Raw genomic sequence first — 14,506 nt, 5'->3', positions numbered from 1 at the left:
GCCATCTCTTTGTCTTTCAAACACAAGACCCACAATTCTCTCCACTTGCAGCTTTTTGTCTTCCTGCCAAAATGCCTAAACCTTAATTTTGTTTTTCCCCACGTTGTATTTTCCATCTAATAAGTTTTGCCCACTTGCTTAACTTGTCCCTATCTCTGCTGTTTCATTGTGTCACCCTAACTACTGCTTTCCTATCCATTTTGTGTCATCTACAAACTTGACAGCAAAAAACCCAAGACCACTTCTACCTGGAACGACGAGGGCAGCAAGTGCTTGGGATCATCACCACCTGAAGTTCCCCTCCAAGCCACTCACCACCCTGACTTGGAACATACCACCCTTCCTTCATAGTTATTGGGTCAAAATCTTGGATTTACCTTCCTATTGACATTGTGGGTCAACCCAAAGCAAGTGGTCTGCAGCGAGTCAAGAAGGTAGCTCACCACCACCTTCTCAAGGGCAAATAGGGATGGGCTATCAATGCTGGCCAGCCAGCAATGTCCAAGTCCCACAAATGAATAAAAAAAAGTGAAATAGAATCAGAAGGGGGAGAATCCATGTGGGTAGAGTTAAGGAACCACAAAGGTAAAAAGACCTTGAAGGAACTTGCGTACAACCCTCTTAGCAGTCATCAGGGTGTGGGGAAGAAAATAAATCAGGAGACAGAAAAGACACGTAAGGCACTATTGCAATAATCATGGGGGACTTCAAAACGCAGGCGGACTGGGAAATTTAGGTTTGCAGCAGATCTAGAGAAAAGATTTTGTGGAATGTCTGCAAGAATGTTTTCGGAGCAGATTGTGGTAGAGCCCACTAAGGGACAGCAGGTCAGGCAGCATCCGAGGAGCAGGAAAATCGATGTTTTAGGCAAAAGCTGTTCACCAGGAATAGAGGCACTGGATGGAGGTAAGAGAAGTGGTGTACCAGCAAACATAGAACATAGAACAGTATAGCACAGAATAGGCCCTTCAGCCCACGATGTTGTGCCGACCACTGATCCTCATGTATGCACCCTCAAATTTCTGAGACCATATGCATGTCCAGGAGTCTCTTAAATGTCCCCAATAATGACCTTGCTTCCACAACTGCTGCTGGCAACGCATTCCATGCTCTCACAACTCTCTGTGTAAAGAACCTGCCTCTGACATCCCCTGTATACTTTCCTCCAACCAGCTTAAAACTATGACCCCTCATGTTAGCCATTTCTGCCCTGGGAAATAGTCTCTGGCTTTCGACTCTATCTATGCCTCTCATTATCTTGCATACCTCAATTAGGTCCCCTCTCCCCCTCTTTTTCTCCAATGAAAAAAGTCCAAGATCAGTCAACCTCTCCTCATAAGATAAGCCCTCCAGTCCAGGCAATATCCTGGTAAACCTCCTCTGAACCCTCTCCAAAGCATCCACATCTTTCCTATAATAGATTAGATTAGATTAGACTTACAGTGTGGAAAGTCTACAAGTCCACACCGACCCGCCGAAGCGCAACCCACCCATACCCCTACATTTACCCCATTACCTAACACTATGGGCAATTTAGCATGGCCAATTCACCTGACCCGCACATCTTTGGACTGTGGGAGGAAACCGGAGCACCCGGAGGAAACCCACGCAGACACGGGGAGAACGTGCAAACTCAACACAGTCTGTCGCCTGAGTCGGGAATTGAACCCGGGTCTCAGGCGCTGTGAGGCAGCAGTGCTAACCACTGTGCCACCGTGCCGCCCAAAAAAGCAGCATATCGCCCAACGTGGGGCTGGTCGCAGTATTCCAAGTGCGGTCTAACCAAAGTTTTATAGAGCTGCAACAAGATCTCACGACTCTTAAACTCAATTCTTCTGTTAATGAAAGCCAAAACATCATATGCTTTCTTAACAACCTTGTCCACTTGGGTGGCCATTTTAAGGGATCTATGTACCTGCACTATGTACCAACAGCTGTTCCTCCACACTGCCAAAATCCTATCCTTAGTCATAGAATACATAGATTACATAGAACAATACAGCACAGAACAGGCCCTTCGGCCCACGATGTTGTGCCGAACATCTATCCTAGATTAAGCACCCATCCATGTACCTATCCACTTGCCGCTTAAAGGTCGCCAATGATTCTGACTCTACCACTCCCACGGGCAGCGCATTCCATGCCCCCACCGCTCTCTGGGTAAAGAACCCACCCCTGACATCTCCCCTAAACCTTCCACCCTTCACCTTAAATTTATGTCCCCTTGTAACACTCTGTTGTACCCAGGGAAAAAGTTTCTGACTGTCTACTCTATCTATTCCTCTGATCATCTTATAAACCTCTATCAAGTCACCCCTCATCCTTCGCCGTTCCAACGAGAAAAGGCCGAGAACTCTCAACCTATCCTCGTTCGACCTATTCTCCATTCCAGGCAACATCCTGGTAAATCTTCTCTGCACCCTCTCCAAAGCTTCCACATCTTTCCTAAAGTGAGGCGACCAGAACTGCACACAGTACTCCAAATGTGGCCTAACCAAAGTCTTGTACAGCTGCAACATCACTTCACGACTCTTGAATTCAATCCCTCTGCTAATGAACACTAATACACCATAGGCCTTCTTACAAGCTCTATCCATCTGAGTGGCAACTTTCAAAGATCTATGTACATAGACCCCAAGATCCCTCTGTTCCTCCACCTGACTAAGAACCCTACCGTTAACCCTGTATTCCGCATTCTTATTTGTTCTTCCAAAATGGACAACCTCACACTTGGCAGGGTTGAACTCCATCTGCCAACCCTCAGCCCAGCTCTGCATCATATCTAAGTCCCTTTGCAGCTGCCAACAGCCCTCCTCACTGTCCACAACTCCACCAATCTTCGGATCATCTGCAAATTTACTGACCCACCCTTCGACTCCCTCATCCAAGTCATTAATAAAAATTACAAACAGCAGAGGGCCCAGAACTGATCCCTGCGGAACTCCACTTGTAACTGGGCTCCAGGCTGAATATTTACCATCTACCACCACTCTCTGACTTCGACCGGTTAGCCAGTTTTCTATCCAATTGGCCAAATTTCCCTCTATCCCATGCCTCCTGACTTTTCGCATAAGCCTACCATGGGGAACCTTATCAAATGCCTTACTAAAATCCATGTACACTACATCCACTGCTCTACCCTCATCCACATGCTTGGTCACCTCCTCAAAGAATTCAATAAGACTTGTAAGGCAAGACCTACCCTTCACAAATCCGTGCTGGCTGTCCCTAATCAAGCAGTGTCTTTCCAGATACTCATAAATCCTATCCCTCAGTACCCTTTCCATTACTTTGCCCACCACCGAAGTAAGACTAACTGGCCTGTAATTCCCGGGGTTATCCCTATTCCCTTTTTTGAACAGGGGCACAACATTCGCTACTCTCCAATCCCCTGGTACCACCCCTGCTGACAGTGAAGACGAAAAGATCATTGCCAACGGTACTGCAATTTCTTCTCTTGCTTCCCACATAATCCTAGGATATACCCCGTCAGGCCCGGGGGACTTGTCTATCCTCAAGTTGTTCAAAATGTCCAACACATCTTCCTTCCTAACAAGTATCTCTTCTAGCTTACCAGTCCTGTACTCAGCTTTCAAATTCGACCTTCCAAAATGCATCACCTCGCACTTATCCAGACGTTGCATCTTTTCCGGTTGCGCAAACCAAGGACTGTAAAGAGGAACGGTCCTTGCGGAAGGCAGAGAGGGATGGGGACAGGAAGATGCTCTTGGTGGTGGGGGTCTAGTTAGAGTGGGTGGAAGTCTTTAAGGATGATGAATTGGATGCGGAGAAAGGGAGTGGTAGACGAGGACAAGGGGAACCCTGTCTTTATTGCCTTGGGGAGTGTTTAGAGCAGTGGAATGGGGAATGGAGATGCTCCAGTGGAGGGCTGACTGGATAACAGAGGGAGGAAAAGCATCTTGTTCAAAATAAATGGGCATCTGGGATGCTCACAAGTGGAATGCCTTCTCATCCGAACAGAAGCATTGGGCGGAGGAATTCAGAGAATGGGATGGAGTTCTTGCAGGATACTGGGTGGGAGGTGGTGCATACAACACATCATCCTTAAAGACTTCCGCCAACTCCAACTGGACCCCACCACCAGTATCGGAACTGGGTTGTTATGTTGAGGTTGACAAGGATGTTGGTGAGGCCTTATCTGGAGTACTGCATCCAGTTCTCATCACCCTGTTATAGGAAGGATATTATTAAGCTGGAGAGAGTTCAGAAGAGATTTAGATTTTTTAGATTCGATTCCCTACAGTGTGGAAACAGGCCTTTCGAACCAACAAGCCCACACCGACCCTCCGAAGAGTAATCCCACCCAGACCCATTTCCCTCTGACTAATGCACCTAACACTAGGGGCAATTTAGCATGGCCAATTCACCTGACCTGCACATCTTTGGACTGTGGGAGGAATCCTGAGCACCCAGAGGAAACCCACGCAGACATGGGGAGAATGTGCAAACTCCATACAGTCAGTCACCTGAGGCTGGAATCAAACCCGGGTCCCTGGTGCTGTGAGGCAGCAGTGCTAACCATAGAGCTATCGTGCCACCCCTTTTACCTTTTCTTGTAAAAAGAATTTTATATACTTCTTCAGATACTCATTCAACCCTTTCTTTTTCCAAAATCTACTTGTGAACCTACATCTTTTCAGGAATTCCAAATTATAAACAATTTATTGTGTAAAGAAATTCTTAAGTCTCCCACCTATATCTCATCAATTCAATGTTATATTTACCTATGAAGTCCTTGACACTAATTCCTCTACACTGATATCTCATCAGCCCAAAGAGTCTATACTACAACGTTAAATATGAACCAACCAACCTTTCTGAAATCATGAAGTGAGGATGAGTAAAATTTACATTAGAAATGCAATTCATTTGTTACTTCGAGAAAAAACTTTTCAAATTAAGAGTGTTAAAACCCATTCCCACCCACATTCAAAGACTACAGACACCTATTAATAACTGTGATATTTTCTGTACATTCCATTTACAGTTCAATGGTCGGGTGTACTTTCCAATAAAAGGAGATGAAAAGTCAAATGTTAACTGGCTGTTCTAGTTATTCTGCCATTTCTTAGTCCCCGATGTACTTTCACATGTTTGGATAAGTGATCGCTGCGGGCAAATTTCTTCTCACAGATGTGGTATGGCTTCACTCCAGAATGGGATCGTTTCTGTCTGGATAACTCATCTGAATGAGAAAATCGCCATCCACAATCAGGCCAAGTGCATGACTAAGGTTTCTCCCCTGTGTGGCACCTGTAGTGGGCCTTTAAATGGTTGCTTTTTGTATACATCTTGTTACATCCCGGGAATGAGCACTTATGCACTGATTACATCAGCAGAGGATTTATCAGGATATTGCTTGGAATGAAGGGACTGAGTTATAAGAAGAGGCTGGATAAGTTCGGAAATCTTCCATAGGAGCATAGGAGAATGAGGGGTGACCATATAGATCTTTATAAAATCCTGAAGGGTATGGATAAGGTCAATTGCAAGCGAACTTTCCCTAGGGTGAGGAATTTCAAGAGTCGGGGGCATATTTTTAAAGGTGTATTATGAAGATATGGGTGTATTGTACCTTTAAGAGAATTAAAAGCGGGCAGAGGTGCCTGACAGCACCAAGTGTTCTCAGTAAGATAACAATGTAAATTAGCTGGTTGCCTGGAAATAACAAAACAGATTTGAATTCGGCCAATCAATTTAAATTATACACCAAAAAATTCCAAATTCTAATCAGGTTTGAATGGGGTAAATTGACAATTTTAAAAGCAAATGGCACAATCCAATGCTTTGAGAGCATAAGACCGGGGGAAATTGAACAGTAGAGAGGAGAACTGTCAAGCTACCAGCATGTAAAAAGGCTTCCTAAAAAATAGTTATCTTAAAAAGTACAGTTATCGATCAGTAGCCTGTGAAGCCGAATCCCTAAGAAGAAAAGATGACGCAGGAAGATCCAAATAGAACAATTGAAAGCTGCCTGATTTTGACATAAGAAGTTGTTTTTGTAAATTGGGTGTTTTATTGGACTAGTATTGGGGATGGGGAAAGTAAATGATAGGTTGGAGGACGGAGTTGTAAATAATTATTAATTAATTTATTTCTTACAGTATAACAGAAAATAAGTTGTTAATGTTTACTTCAAATTATTCTTGGCCTCTTGAATTTTCACAGATTACTGCACAGGATAAATCTTTTCTATTTGCTGGTTTTAAATTAGGGAGAGTTTACCCCACGTCCTAACATTTTGGGTGCCCGGGTCCGTGAGCTGAACTGGTTTAGACAGATTTGAATGGATCTGGGGGTACAAAAAAATCCCAGCAGATTTAAACACTTGCAAGTTAATGTCCTAGACCTTTAAATAAAACATAGACGAGACAATTTGTTTAATTTCAGTGATGAGTGCTTGATTACATTAAAAGTGACAGATCTGGCTCTTAAAATGGCTAAAGAGGTTCTGGGATTTGAATTTGTTCCTCAAATTTGCCAAGAAAAGTTTTGAAAGAAAGAAAAAGGCCATACTTTTAGAATTAGCAAAGAAATTAGATTTGGGTTTAACAAAGCACAAAAGGAAAGCTGAAATTGGAAGGGAATTACTCAAATACTCAGGTCTATCAGAAACACAGACAAGTGCAGCAGAGGCAGAAAAGCTTAAATTACAATTGAGGAAAATGGAGTTAGAAGATAACTAAGACAGAGAGAAAGAGAGAAGTTTCTTAGCTGAGCAAAGAGGGGAGGGGTGAGGGGGCAGAGTGGGGGGGGGGGGGGGGGGGGGGGGGGGGAGCGGATTTGACCTTAAGAAGTTGCAATTTAATCAGCAAAGTCAAGTTAACAGGATGGAGATTTTAAAAGAAGGTAGCTACAACTACAAATATGTCAAAACTCTGGCACATTTTGAGAGAAAGGTGTTGAAGCCTTCTTTATTTCATTGAAAATTTGGCTTGGCAGATGGAGTGGTCCGAGGATTTATGGGTAATGCTAGTTCAGGCTAAATTGATCGGCAGAGCTACTGAGGTATTTGCCGCACTGTCAGATGAGGAGTCGAGATTATAAAGAGGTGAACAGGCTATTTTAAGTGCTTATGAATTGGTACCAGAAGCATACAGACAGCGATTCAGAAACACAAAGAAGGAACCAGGTCAGATTTATGTTGAGTTCGAAAGAACTAAACAATCATTTTGATCGTGCTTTGAAAATAGATAAGACCTTTGAGGATCGACGAGAGATTATTCTGCTGGAGGAGTTTAAAAGCTCACTTCCAGAGATGGTAAGAATTCATGTAGAGGAACCGAAGATGCAGGAATTGAGAAGGGAAGCAGAATTAGCAGATGAGTACTTGTTGGTGCCTAATACAAGCTTCCAGCCAGAATTTCATCCTGTTAGGGATAGAAGTTGGGAGAAGGGAAGATTCTACACTATTAAACCAAGAGTAGAGAACACTGGTAAGAATTTACCACAGGATAAAAAAGTCCAAGAGGGTGGAAAGGTGGTGAAAGGCCTCAGGTATTTCCACTGTGGTAAAGTAGGGCACATAAAGTCACAGTGTTGGTTGTTAAAGAAAGGAGCTGTGGGGAAAGATGTGGTAAAAGAAGCTAAGCCAGTGGCATTAGTGAAGATAGTAAAGAAGACCCTAAGAAGAACTGAGGAGCTGCAGGACAGTGCACAGCCTAGTCAGGGGCTGGGTATGGAGTTAGTACCTGATCTCGACAAAGAATTCGTCACTGTGGGTAAAGTTTACTCAGAAAGAACAGGAGAAGAAGGACAAGAAGAGGAGTTAGTAGTTTTCTTCACATGGTATGGGCTACAGAGAGAGATTCAATCAGACCAAGGGTCAAATTTTACTGCTAAGCTGTTTGAGGTATAGATAGTTTTGGAATACAGCGCTTTAAATCCAGTGCATATCATCCTGAATCCCAGGGAGCTTTAGATAGGTGGCATCACACCTTGAAGACCATGTTGAGAGTATACTGTCAGGGTTACCTGAATGATTGGGATCAAGATATCCCATTCATACTGTTTGCCATTAGAGATGACCCAAACTAATCTACTCAGTTCACTCCCTTTGAGTTATACTTGGTCACGAAGCGAGAGGCCCCTTGAAATTAATTAAAGAAAAATTGACTGGACCAAAGTCAGAGATCTCACATTTACATTATGTATTGGAGGTGAGGGAGAGACCAAATCGAGTAGGTTAGTTAGCTAAACAGCACCTAAAGAGGGCACAGTGTAGAATAAAGCAGGTGGCAGATGAAAGCTCTGAGACTCAGACTTCTTCCCAAGGAGATGATAGGAGATCCCTTCAAAGCCAGGTTTAGTGGTTCCTATCAAATTGAGAAAAAGTTGAGTCAGGTGAACTATCTAGTAAAGATGCCAGACAGAAAAAAAAGGTAATGAGTATGTCATATGAACTTATTGAAACCGTATTGCACTAGAGAGAAAGAACTGGAGGAACAAGTTAGTTACTGCCCCACAAAATAAGGAATCAAATCCAGATGATGTGGATTTTGATACGCCTCAAAACAGATTTAAAAATGAAATCGTCCCTGAGGAGTGGGAGGGGTTAGTAGGCTGTCTGTCTTGGAATGCAGTTGAAAGATTTGTTACTGCAGTATAAGGACATATGTAAAAATCAGATGGGGAGGACTAATGCTATTGTACATAATACTGCTCTGATAAAACAACATCGCTATTGGCTTAATCCTTTCAAATCCAGATAGGTCCAGATGGGGTTGGAGGCCATGCTCAATGGCCTCCATGCTCATCGAACCAAGGTAGAGCGAGCGGAGTTCACTGATCGTCTTAGCTCCCAAACCAGATGGGACTCAACAATTCTGCGTGAATTATCAACGCCGTTACAAAATTGGACTCATAACCAATTGCTAGATTGAAGGACTGCATCGAGAAAGTCAGACAAGCCAGTTACATCACGAACTTGGACTTAATGCAGGGTACTGGCAGCTATCTTTATCAGAGATGTCGAAAGACATTTCTGCGTTTGTAACCCCAAATGGGCTAGATCAGTGATGCCCTTTGGAACGAAGAACACACCTGCCACATTCCAAAGATTCATGAACAGAGTTGTGGCTGGGTTCACAAACTGTGCGGTCTATTTGAACAATGTAGCGATCTTTAGTAAGTCCTGGAAAGATCACGTGGTACTGTTGGCAGAGCTCTTTGAACAACTACAAGCAAAATTGGTGATAAACTTAAATAAAATAGAACTCGCAAAAGTGGAGGTGATGTACTTGGGACACAACATCAGTCATGGGGATGACCCATGGAATGCAAAGACAAAGGCCATTGAGGAATTTCCATAACCCATCACGGAAAAAGAGGTGCTTTGATTTTTAGAACTCTGTGGATTCTATCAGGTGTTTGTTCCAAACTTCAGCAGTGTAGTGGCAGCACAAACTGATTTGCTGAAGAAGAACACAAAGTTTCGGTGGACAGAACAATGCCAGGAGGCATTCAACCTTTTGAAAGCCATATTAACCATCAAACCAGTTTCAGCTACATCAAACTTTTCAAAACCTTTTAGAGTCACCATTGATGCTCGTGACATATGAGTTGCAGCTGTAATCCTACAGGAAGATGAAGATGGGATTGAACTGCCAGTTGGTTACTTTTCAAAGAAGATCAACATCCACCAGGGAAATACTCAACAACCAAAAAGGAACTACTGAGTTTGGTACTGGCCTTATAACATTTTAATGTGTTTGTCACTAAAAATGTGTCAGAGATGGTTGTATGCACAGATCACAATCTGTTTGCATTTTTTGATGCTTTAAAGACAAGAATATGAGACTATTTCGTTGGAGTCTTATGGTACAGACTTTAAGTTTAAGTCATACATGTTGCGGTCAGAAGAATGTAATCACAGACACGTTATCGCAAATTTAACTGAAAGAGTTTAAATAAAAGACAAATCTCATCTAATGTATACACATCGACACACATATATGGGAAGTAGTTAAGGTGAACTTATATTAAAGTGATCTGTATTTTAGGGTAATGTACTTAAAAGCAGAGAGAAACAAAAACGAAGCCATATTTTCATTATTTTCTTAGGGTGGGGGGGGGGGGGGGGGGGGGGGGGGGTGTTATGAAGATGTGGGTGTACTGTACTTTTAAGAGAGTTAAAAGTTGGTAGAGCTACCTGACAGCACCACGTGTTCTCAATAAGATTATAATGTAACACTTGGTCTAAAGCTAAATTAGCTGGTTGCCTGGAAATGATAAAAGAAATTCGAATTACGCCAAATCAATTTAAATTATTATACCAAACTCCAATCAAGATTTAATTGAGTATATTGACAATCTTAAAAGCCAATAACACAATCTGATGCTTTGGGAGTATAAGACTAGGGAAAATTGAACAGTTAAGAGAACTGCTAAGCTACCAGCATGTAAAAAAACTGCCTGAAAATACCTCTCTTAAAAGCATCATTATCGATCAGTAAGCTGTGAAGCAGAATCCCCAAGAAGAAAAGACACAGAAAGGTCCAAATAAAAGAACCAAAAGCTGCCCCGTTTTGAGATAAGTAGTTTTGTTTTCGTAAATCTTAATTGGACTAGTGTTGGACTTATCGGACTAGTATTGTGGAAGGGAAAGTAAACGATTAGAGGATGGAGTTGTAAATAGTTTAGTTAATTATTCTCTGTTATACTTGAAAAAATAAAGTTGCTAATTTTTACTTCAAATAATTCTTGGCCTCTTGAATTTTCACAGATTACTGCACGAGATAAATCTTTTCTGTGTTGGTGTTTTTAAAATTAAGGAGGAGAGTTTATCCCGTGTTGTAACAGATGAGACAAGGAAAATTTTAAAAAAGGCATGAAGGGCAACTTTCTTTTCTTCACACGGATTGTCCGGAATTTCATTCCAAAGCAGTAAATGTGGATACAGTTACAATGTTTAAAAGACATCTGGATAAGTACATGAATACGAAAAGTTTAGAGAGATATGAGCCAAATGCATGCAGGTGGAAGTACTTGAGGTATAGAACATGGTTGGAACAAGCAATCGGTTTCTGTGTTGTCTGACTCGATGACTCGGTGTGATTGAAATTTACAGAATACTGAGAGGCCTGGATACAGTCACTGTGGGGAAGATGTTTTAACTAGTATACGATACTAGAACTTGATGGCACAGCCTCAGAGTGAAGGATGACCCTTTTGAACTGAGATGAGGAGGAACATCTTCAGCCAGAGCATGGTGATTCTGTGGAATTCGTTGCCGTAGAGGGTTATGGACGCCAAGTCTGTGAATGCATTTATGACAGAGATAGAGAGGTTCTTGATTAGTGAGGAGCTGAGAGGTTATGGAAGAAGGCAGGGGAACAGGGTTGAGAAGCATATAAGTCACAATTATAGAATCATAGAGATGTACAGCATGGAAACAGACCCTTTGGTCCAATCTGTCCAGATATCCCAACCCAACCTAGTCCCACCTGCCAGCACCAGGCCCATATCCCTCCAATTCCTTCCTATTCATATACCCATCCAAATGCCTCTTAAATGTTGCAATTGTGCCAGACTCCACCACCTCCTCTGGCAGCTCATTCCATACACGTACCGCCCTCTGCATGAAAAAGATGCCCCTTAGGTCTCTTTCATATATATCCCCTCACACCCTAAACCTATGCTCTCTACTTCCGGACTCCAGGACGCCAGGGAAAAGACTTTGTCTATTTACCCTATCCATGCCCCTCAATTTGGTAAACCTCAGGTCACCCCTCAGCCTCCGACGCTCCAGGGAAAACAGCCCCAGCCTGTTTCAGACTCTCCCTATAGCTCAAATCCTCCAACCATGACAACATCCTTGTACATCTTTTCTGAATCCTTTCGAGTTTCGCAACATCTTTCCGATAGGAAGGAGACCAGAATTGCATGCAATATTCCAACAGTGGCCTAACCAATGTCCTGCACAGCTGCACTATGACCTCCCAACTCCTGTACTCAACACTCTGACCAGTAAAGGAAAGCATACCAAACACCTTCTTCACTATCCTATCTACCTGCGACTCCACTTTCAAGGAGCTATGAACCTGCACTCCAAGGTCTCTTTGTTCAGCAACACTCCCTAGGACCTTACCATATCCTGCTAAGATTTGCTTTCCCAAAAATGCAGCACCACGTATTTATCTGAATTAAACTTCATCTGCCGCTTCTCAGCCCATTGGCCGATCTGGTCAAGATCCTGTCGCAATCTGAGGTAACCCTCTTCACTGTCCACTACACCTCCAATTTTGGTGTCATCTGCAAACTTACTAACTGTACCTCATATGCTCACATCCAAATCATTTGTGTAAATGACAAAAAGTAGAGGGCCCAGCACCGATCCTTGTGGCACTCCACTGGTCACAGGCCTCAGTCTGAAAAACCTACCACCACCACCCTCCGTCTTCTACCTTTGAGCCAGTTCTGTGTCCAAATGGCTAATTCTCCCTGTATTACATGAGACCTAACCTTGCTAATCAGTTTCCCATGGGAAACCTTGTCGAACGCCTTACTGAAGTCCATATAAATCACATCTATTGCTCTGCCCTCATCAATCTTCTTTGTTACTTCTTCAATTCCACGCACAAAGCCATGTTGACTATCCTGAATCAGTCCTTGCCTTTCCAAGTACGTGTACATCCTGTCCCTCAGGATTCCCTGCAACAACTTGCCCACCACCGAGGTCAGGCTCACTGGTCTATAGTTCCCTGGATTGTCTTTACCGCCCTTCTTAAACAGTGGCACCACGTTTGCCAACCTCCAGTCTTCCAGCACCTCACCTGTGACTATCGATGATACAAATATCTCAGCAAGAGGTCCAGCAATCACTTCTCTAGCCTCCCACAGAGTTCTCGGGTACACCTGATCAGGTCCTGGGGATTTATCCACCTTTTAACTATTTCAAGACATCCGGCACTTCCTCCTCTCTAATCTGGGCATTTTGCAAGGTGTCACCATCTATTTCCCTACAGTCTATATCTTCCATATCCTTTTCCACAGTAAATACTGATGCGAAATATTCATTTAGTATCTCCCCCATTTTCTGTGGCTTCACACAAAGGCCACCTTGCTGATCTTTGAGGGGCCCTATTCTCTCCCTAGTTACCCTTCTGACCTGAATATATATTTGTAAAAATCCTTTGGATTCTCCTTAATTCTATTTGCCAAAGCTATCTCATGTCCCCGTTTTGCCCTCCTGATTTCCCTCTTAAGTATACTCCTTCTTCCTTTATACGCTTCTAAGGATTCACTCGATCTATCCTGTCTGTACCTGACATATGCTTCCTTTGTTTTCTTAACCAAACCCTCAATTTCTTTAGTCATCCAGCATTCCCTATACCTACCAGCCCTCCCTTTCACTGTGACAGGAATGTATTTTCTCTGGATCCTTGTTATCTCATTTCTGAAGGCTTCCCATTTTCCAGCTGTCCCTTTACCTGCGAACATCTGCCTCCAATCAGCTTTTGAAAATTCTTGCCTATTACCATCAAAACTGGCCTTTTTCCAATTTAGAATTTCAACTTTTAGATCTGGTCTATCCTTTTCCATCATTATTTTAAAACGAATAGAATTATGGTTGCTGACGCCAAAGTGCTCCCCCACTGACAACTCAGTCACCTGCCCTGCCTTATTTCCCAAGAGTAGCTCAGGTTATGCACCTTCTCTAGTATGTACATTCACATACTGAATCAGAAAATTATCTTGTACACACTTAAGACATTCCTCTCCACCTAAACCTTTAACACTCTGGCAGTCCCAGTTGATGTTTGGAAAGTTAAAATCCCCTACCATAACTACCTTATTATTCTTACAGATAACAGATCTCCTTACAAGTTTGCATCTCAATTTCCCTCTGACTATTAGGGGGTCTATAATACAATCCCAATAAGGTGATCATCCCTTTCTTGTTTATCAGTTCCACCCAAATAACTTCCCTGGATGTATTTCCAGGAATATCCTCCCTCAGCACAGCTGTAATGCTATCCCTTATCAAAAATGTCACATCCCCTCCTCTCTTGCCTCCCTTTCTATCCTTCCTGTAGCATTTGAATCCTGGAACATTAAGCTGCCAGTCCTGCCCATCCCTGAGCCATGTTTCTGTAATTGCTATGATATCCCAATCCCATGTTCCTAACCATGTCCTGAATTCATCTGCCTTCCCTGTAATGCCCCAATAGGGAAGCAGACTAGATGGGCCAAATAGCCTAATTCTACTCCGATGTTTTATGATCTTATAGTTATTATCAGTCACTTACATCTGCATATAGAGTGAGCAAATTAAATCAGTACCAATGCTATGGTTTGAGTACTTTAGATGGGTCAATTTTTGTCCAATGTGTTCAGGATGTTTTCCTGACAGTATGTAGACATGCCAACAAGGGTGAGGCCACATTAGATTTGGTACTGGTAATTAATCCAGCCAGGTGTTAGATTTGGAGGTAGGTGAGCAATTTGGTGATCATGACCATAAATTGGTTATGTTTACTTTAGT

General features: G+C 42.8%; 1 protein-coding gene across 4 annotated transcripts in view; it reads right to left on the bottom strand.

The window, feature by feature from the left end:
- LOC132836309 (zinc finger protein 229-like) overlaps nt 1-14,506 on the bottom strand; it is a 52,009-nt gene that overhangs the window by 22,071 nt on the left and 15,432 nt on the right. Inside the window, exon 3 of one of the 4 annotated variants that reach the window (XR_009647366.1) lies at nt 10,471-11,276. The exons of the other annotated variants lie outside the window; for them this stretch is intronic. The gene's annotated coding sequence lies outside the window, so the exon portion shown is untranslated. Of the gene's footprint in view, nt 1-10,470; nt 11,277-14,506 lie in introns of those variants that run through there. 4 annotated transcript variants of the gene reach the window in all.

Source organism: Hemiscyllium ocellatum, chromosome 46 (assembly GCF_020745735.1).
Source record: "Hemiscyllium ocellatum isolate sHemOce1 chromosome 46, sHemOce1.pat.X.cur, whole genome shotgun sequence".
NCBI classification, from domain to species: Eukaryota; Metazoa; Chordata; class Chondrichthyes; order Orectolobiformes; family Hemiscylliidae; genus Hemiscyllium; species Hemiscyllium ocellatum.
Note: the sequence above shows the minus strand (reverse complement) of the source record. Positions and strands in the feature narration are given on the sequence as shown.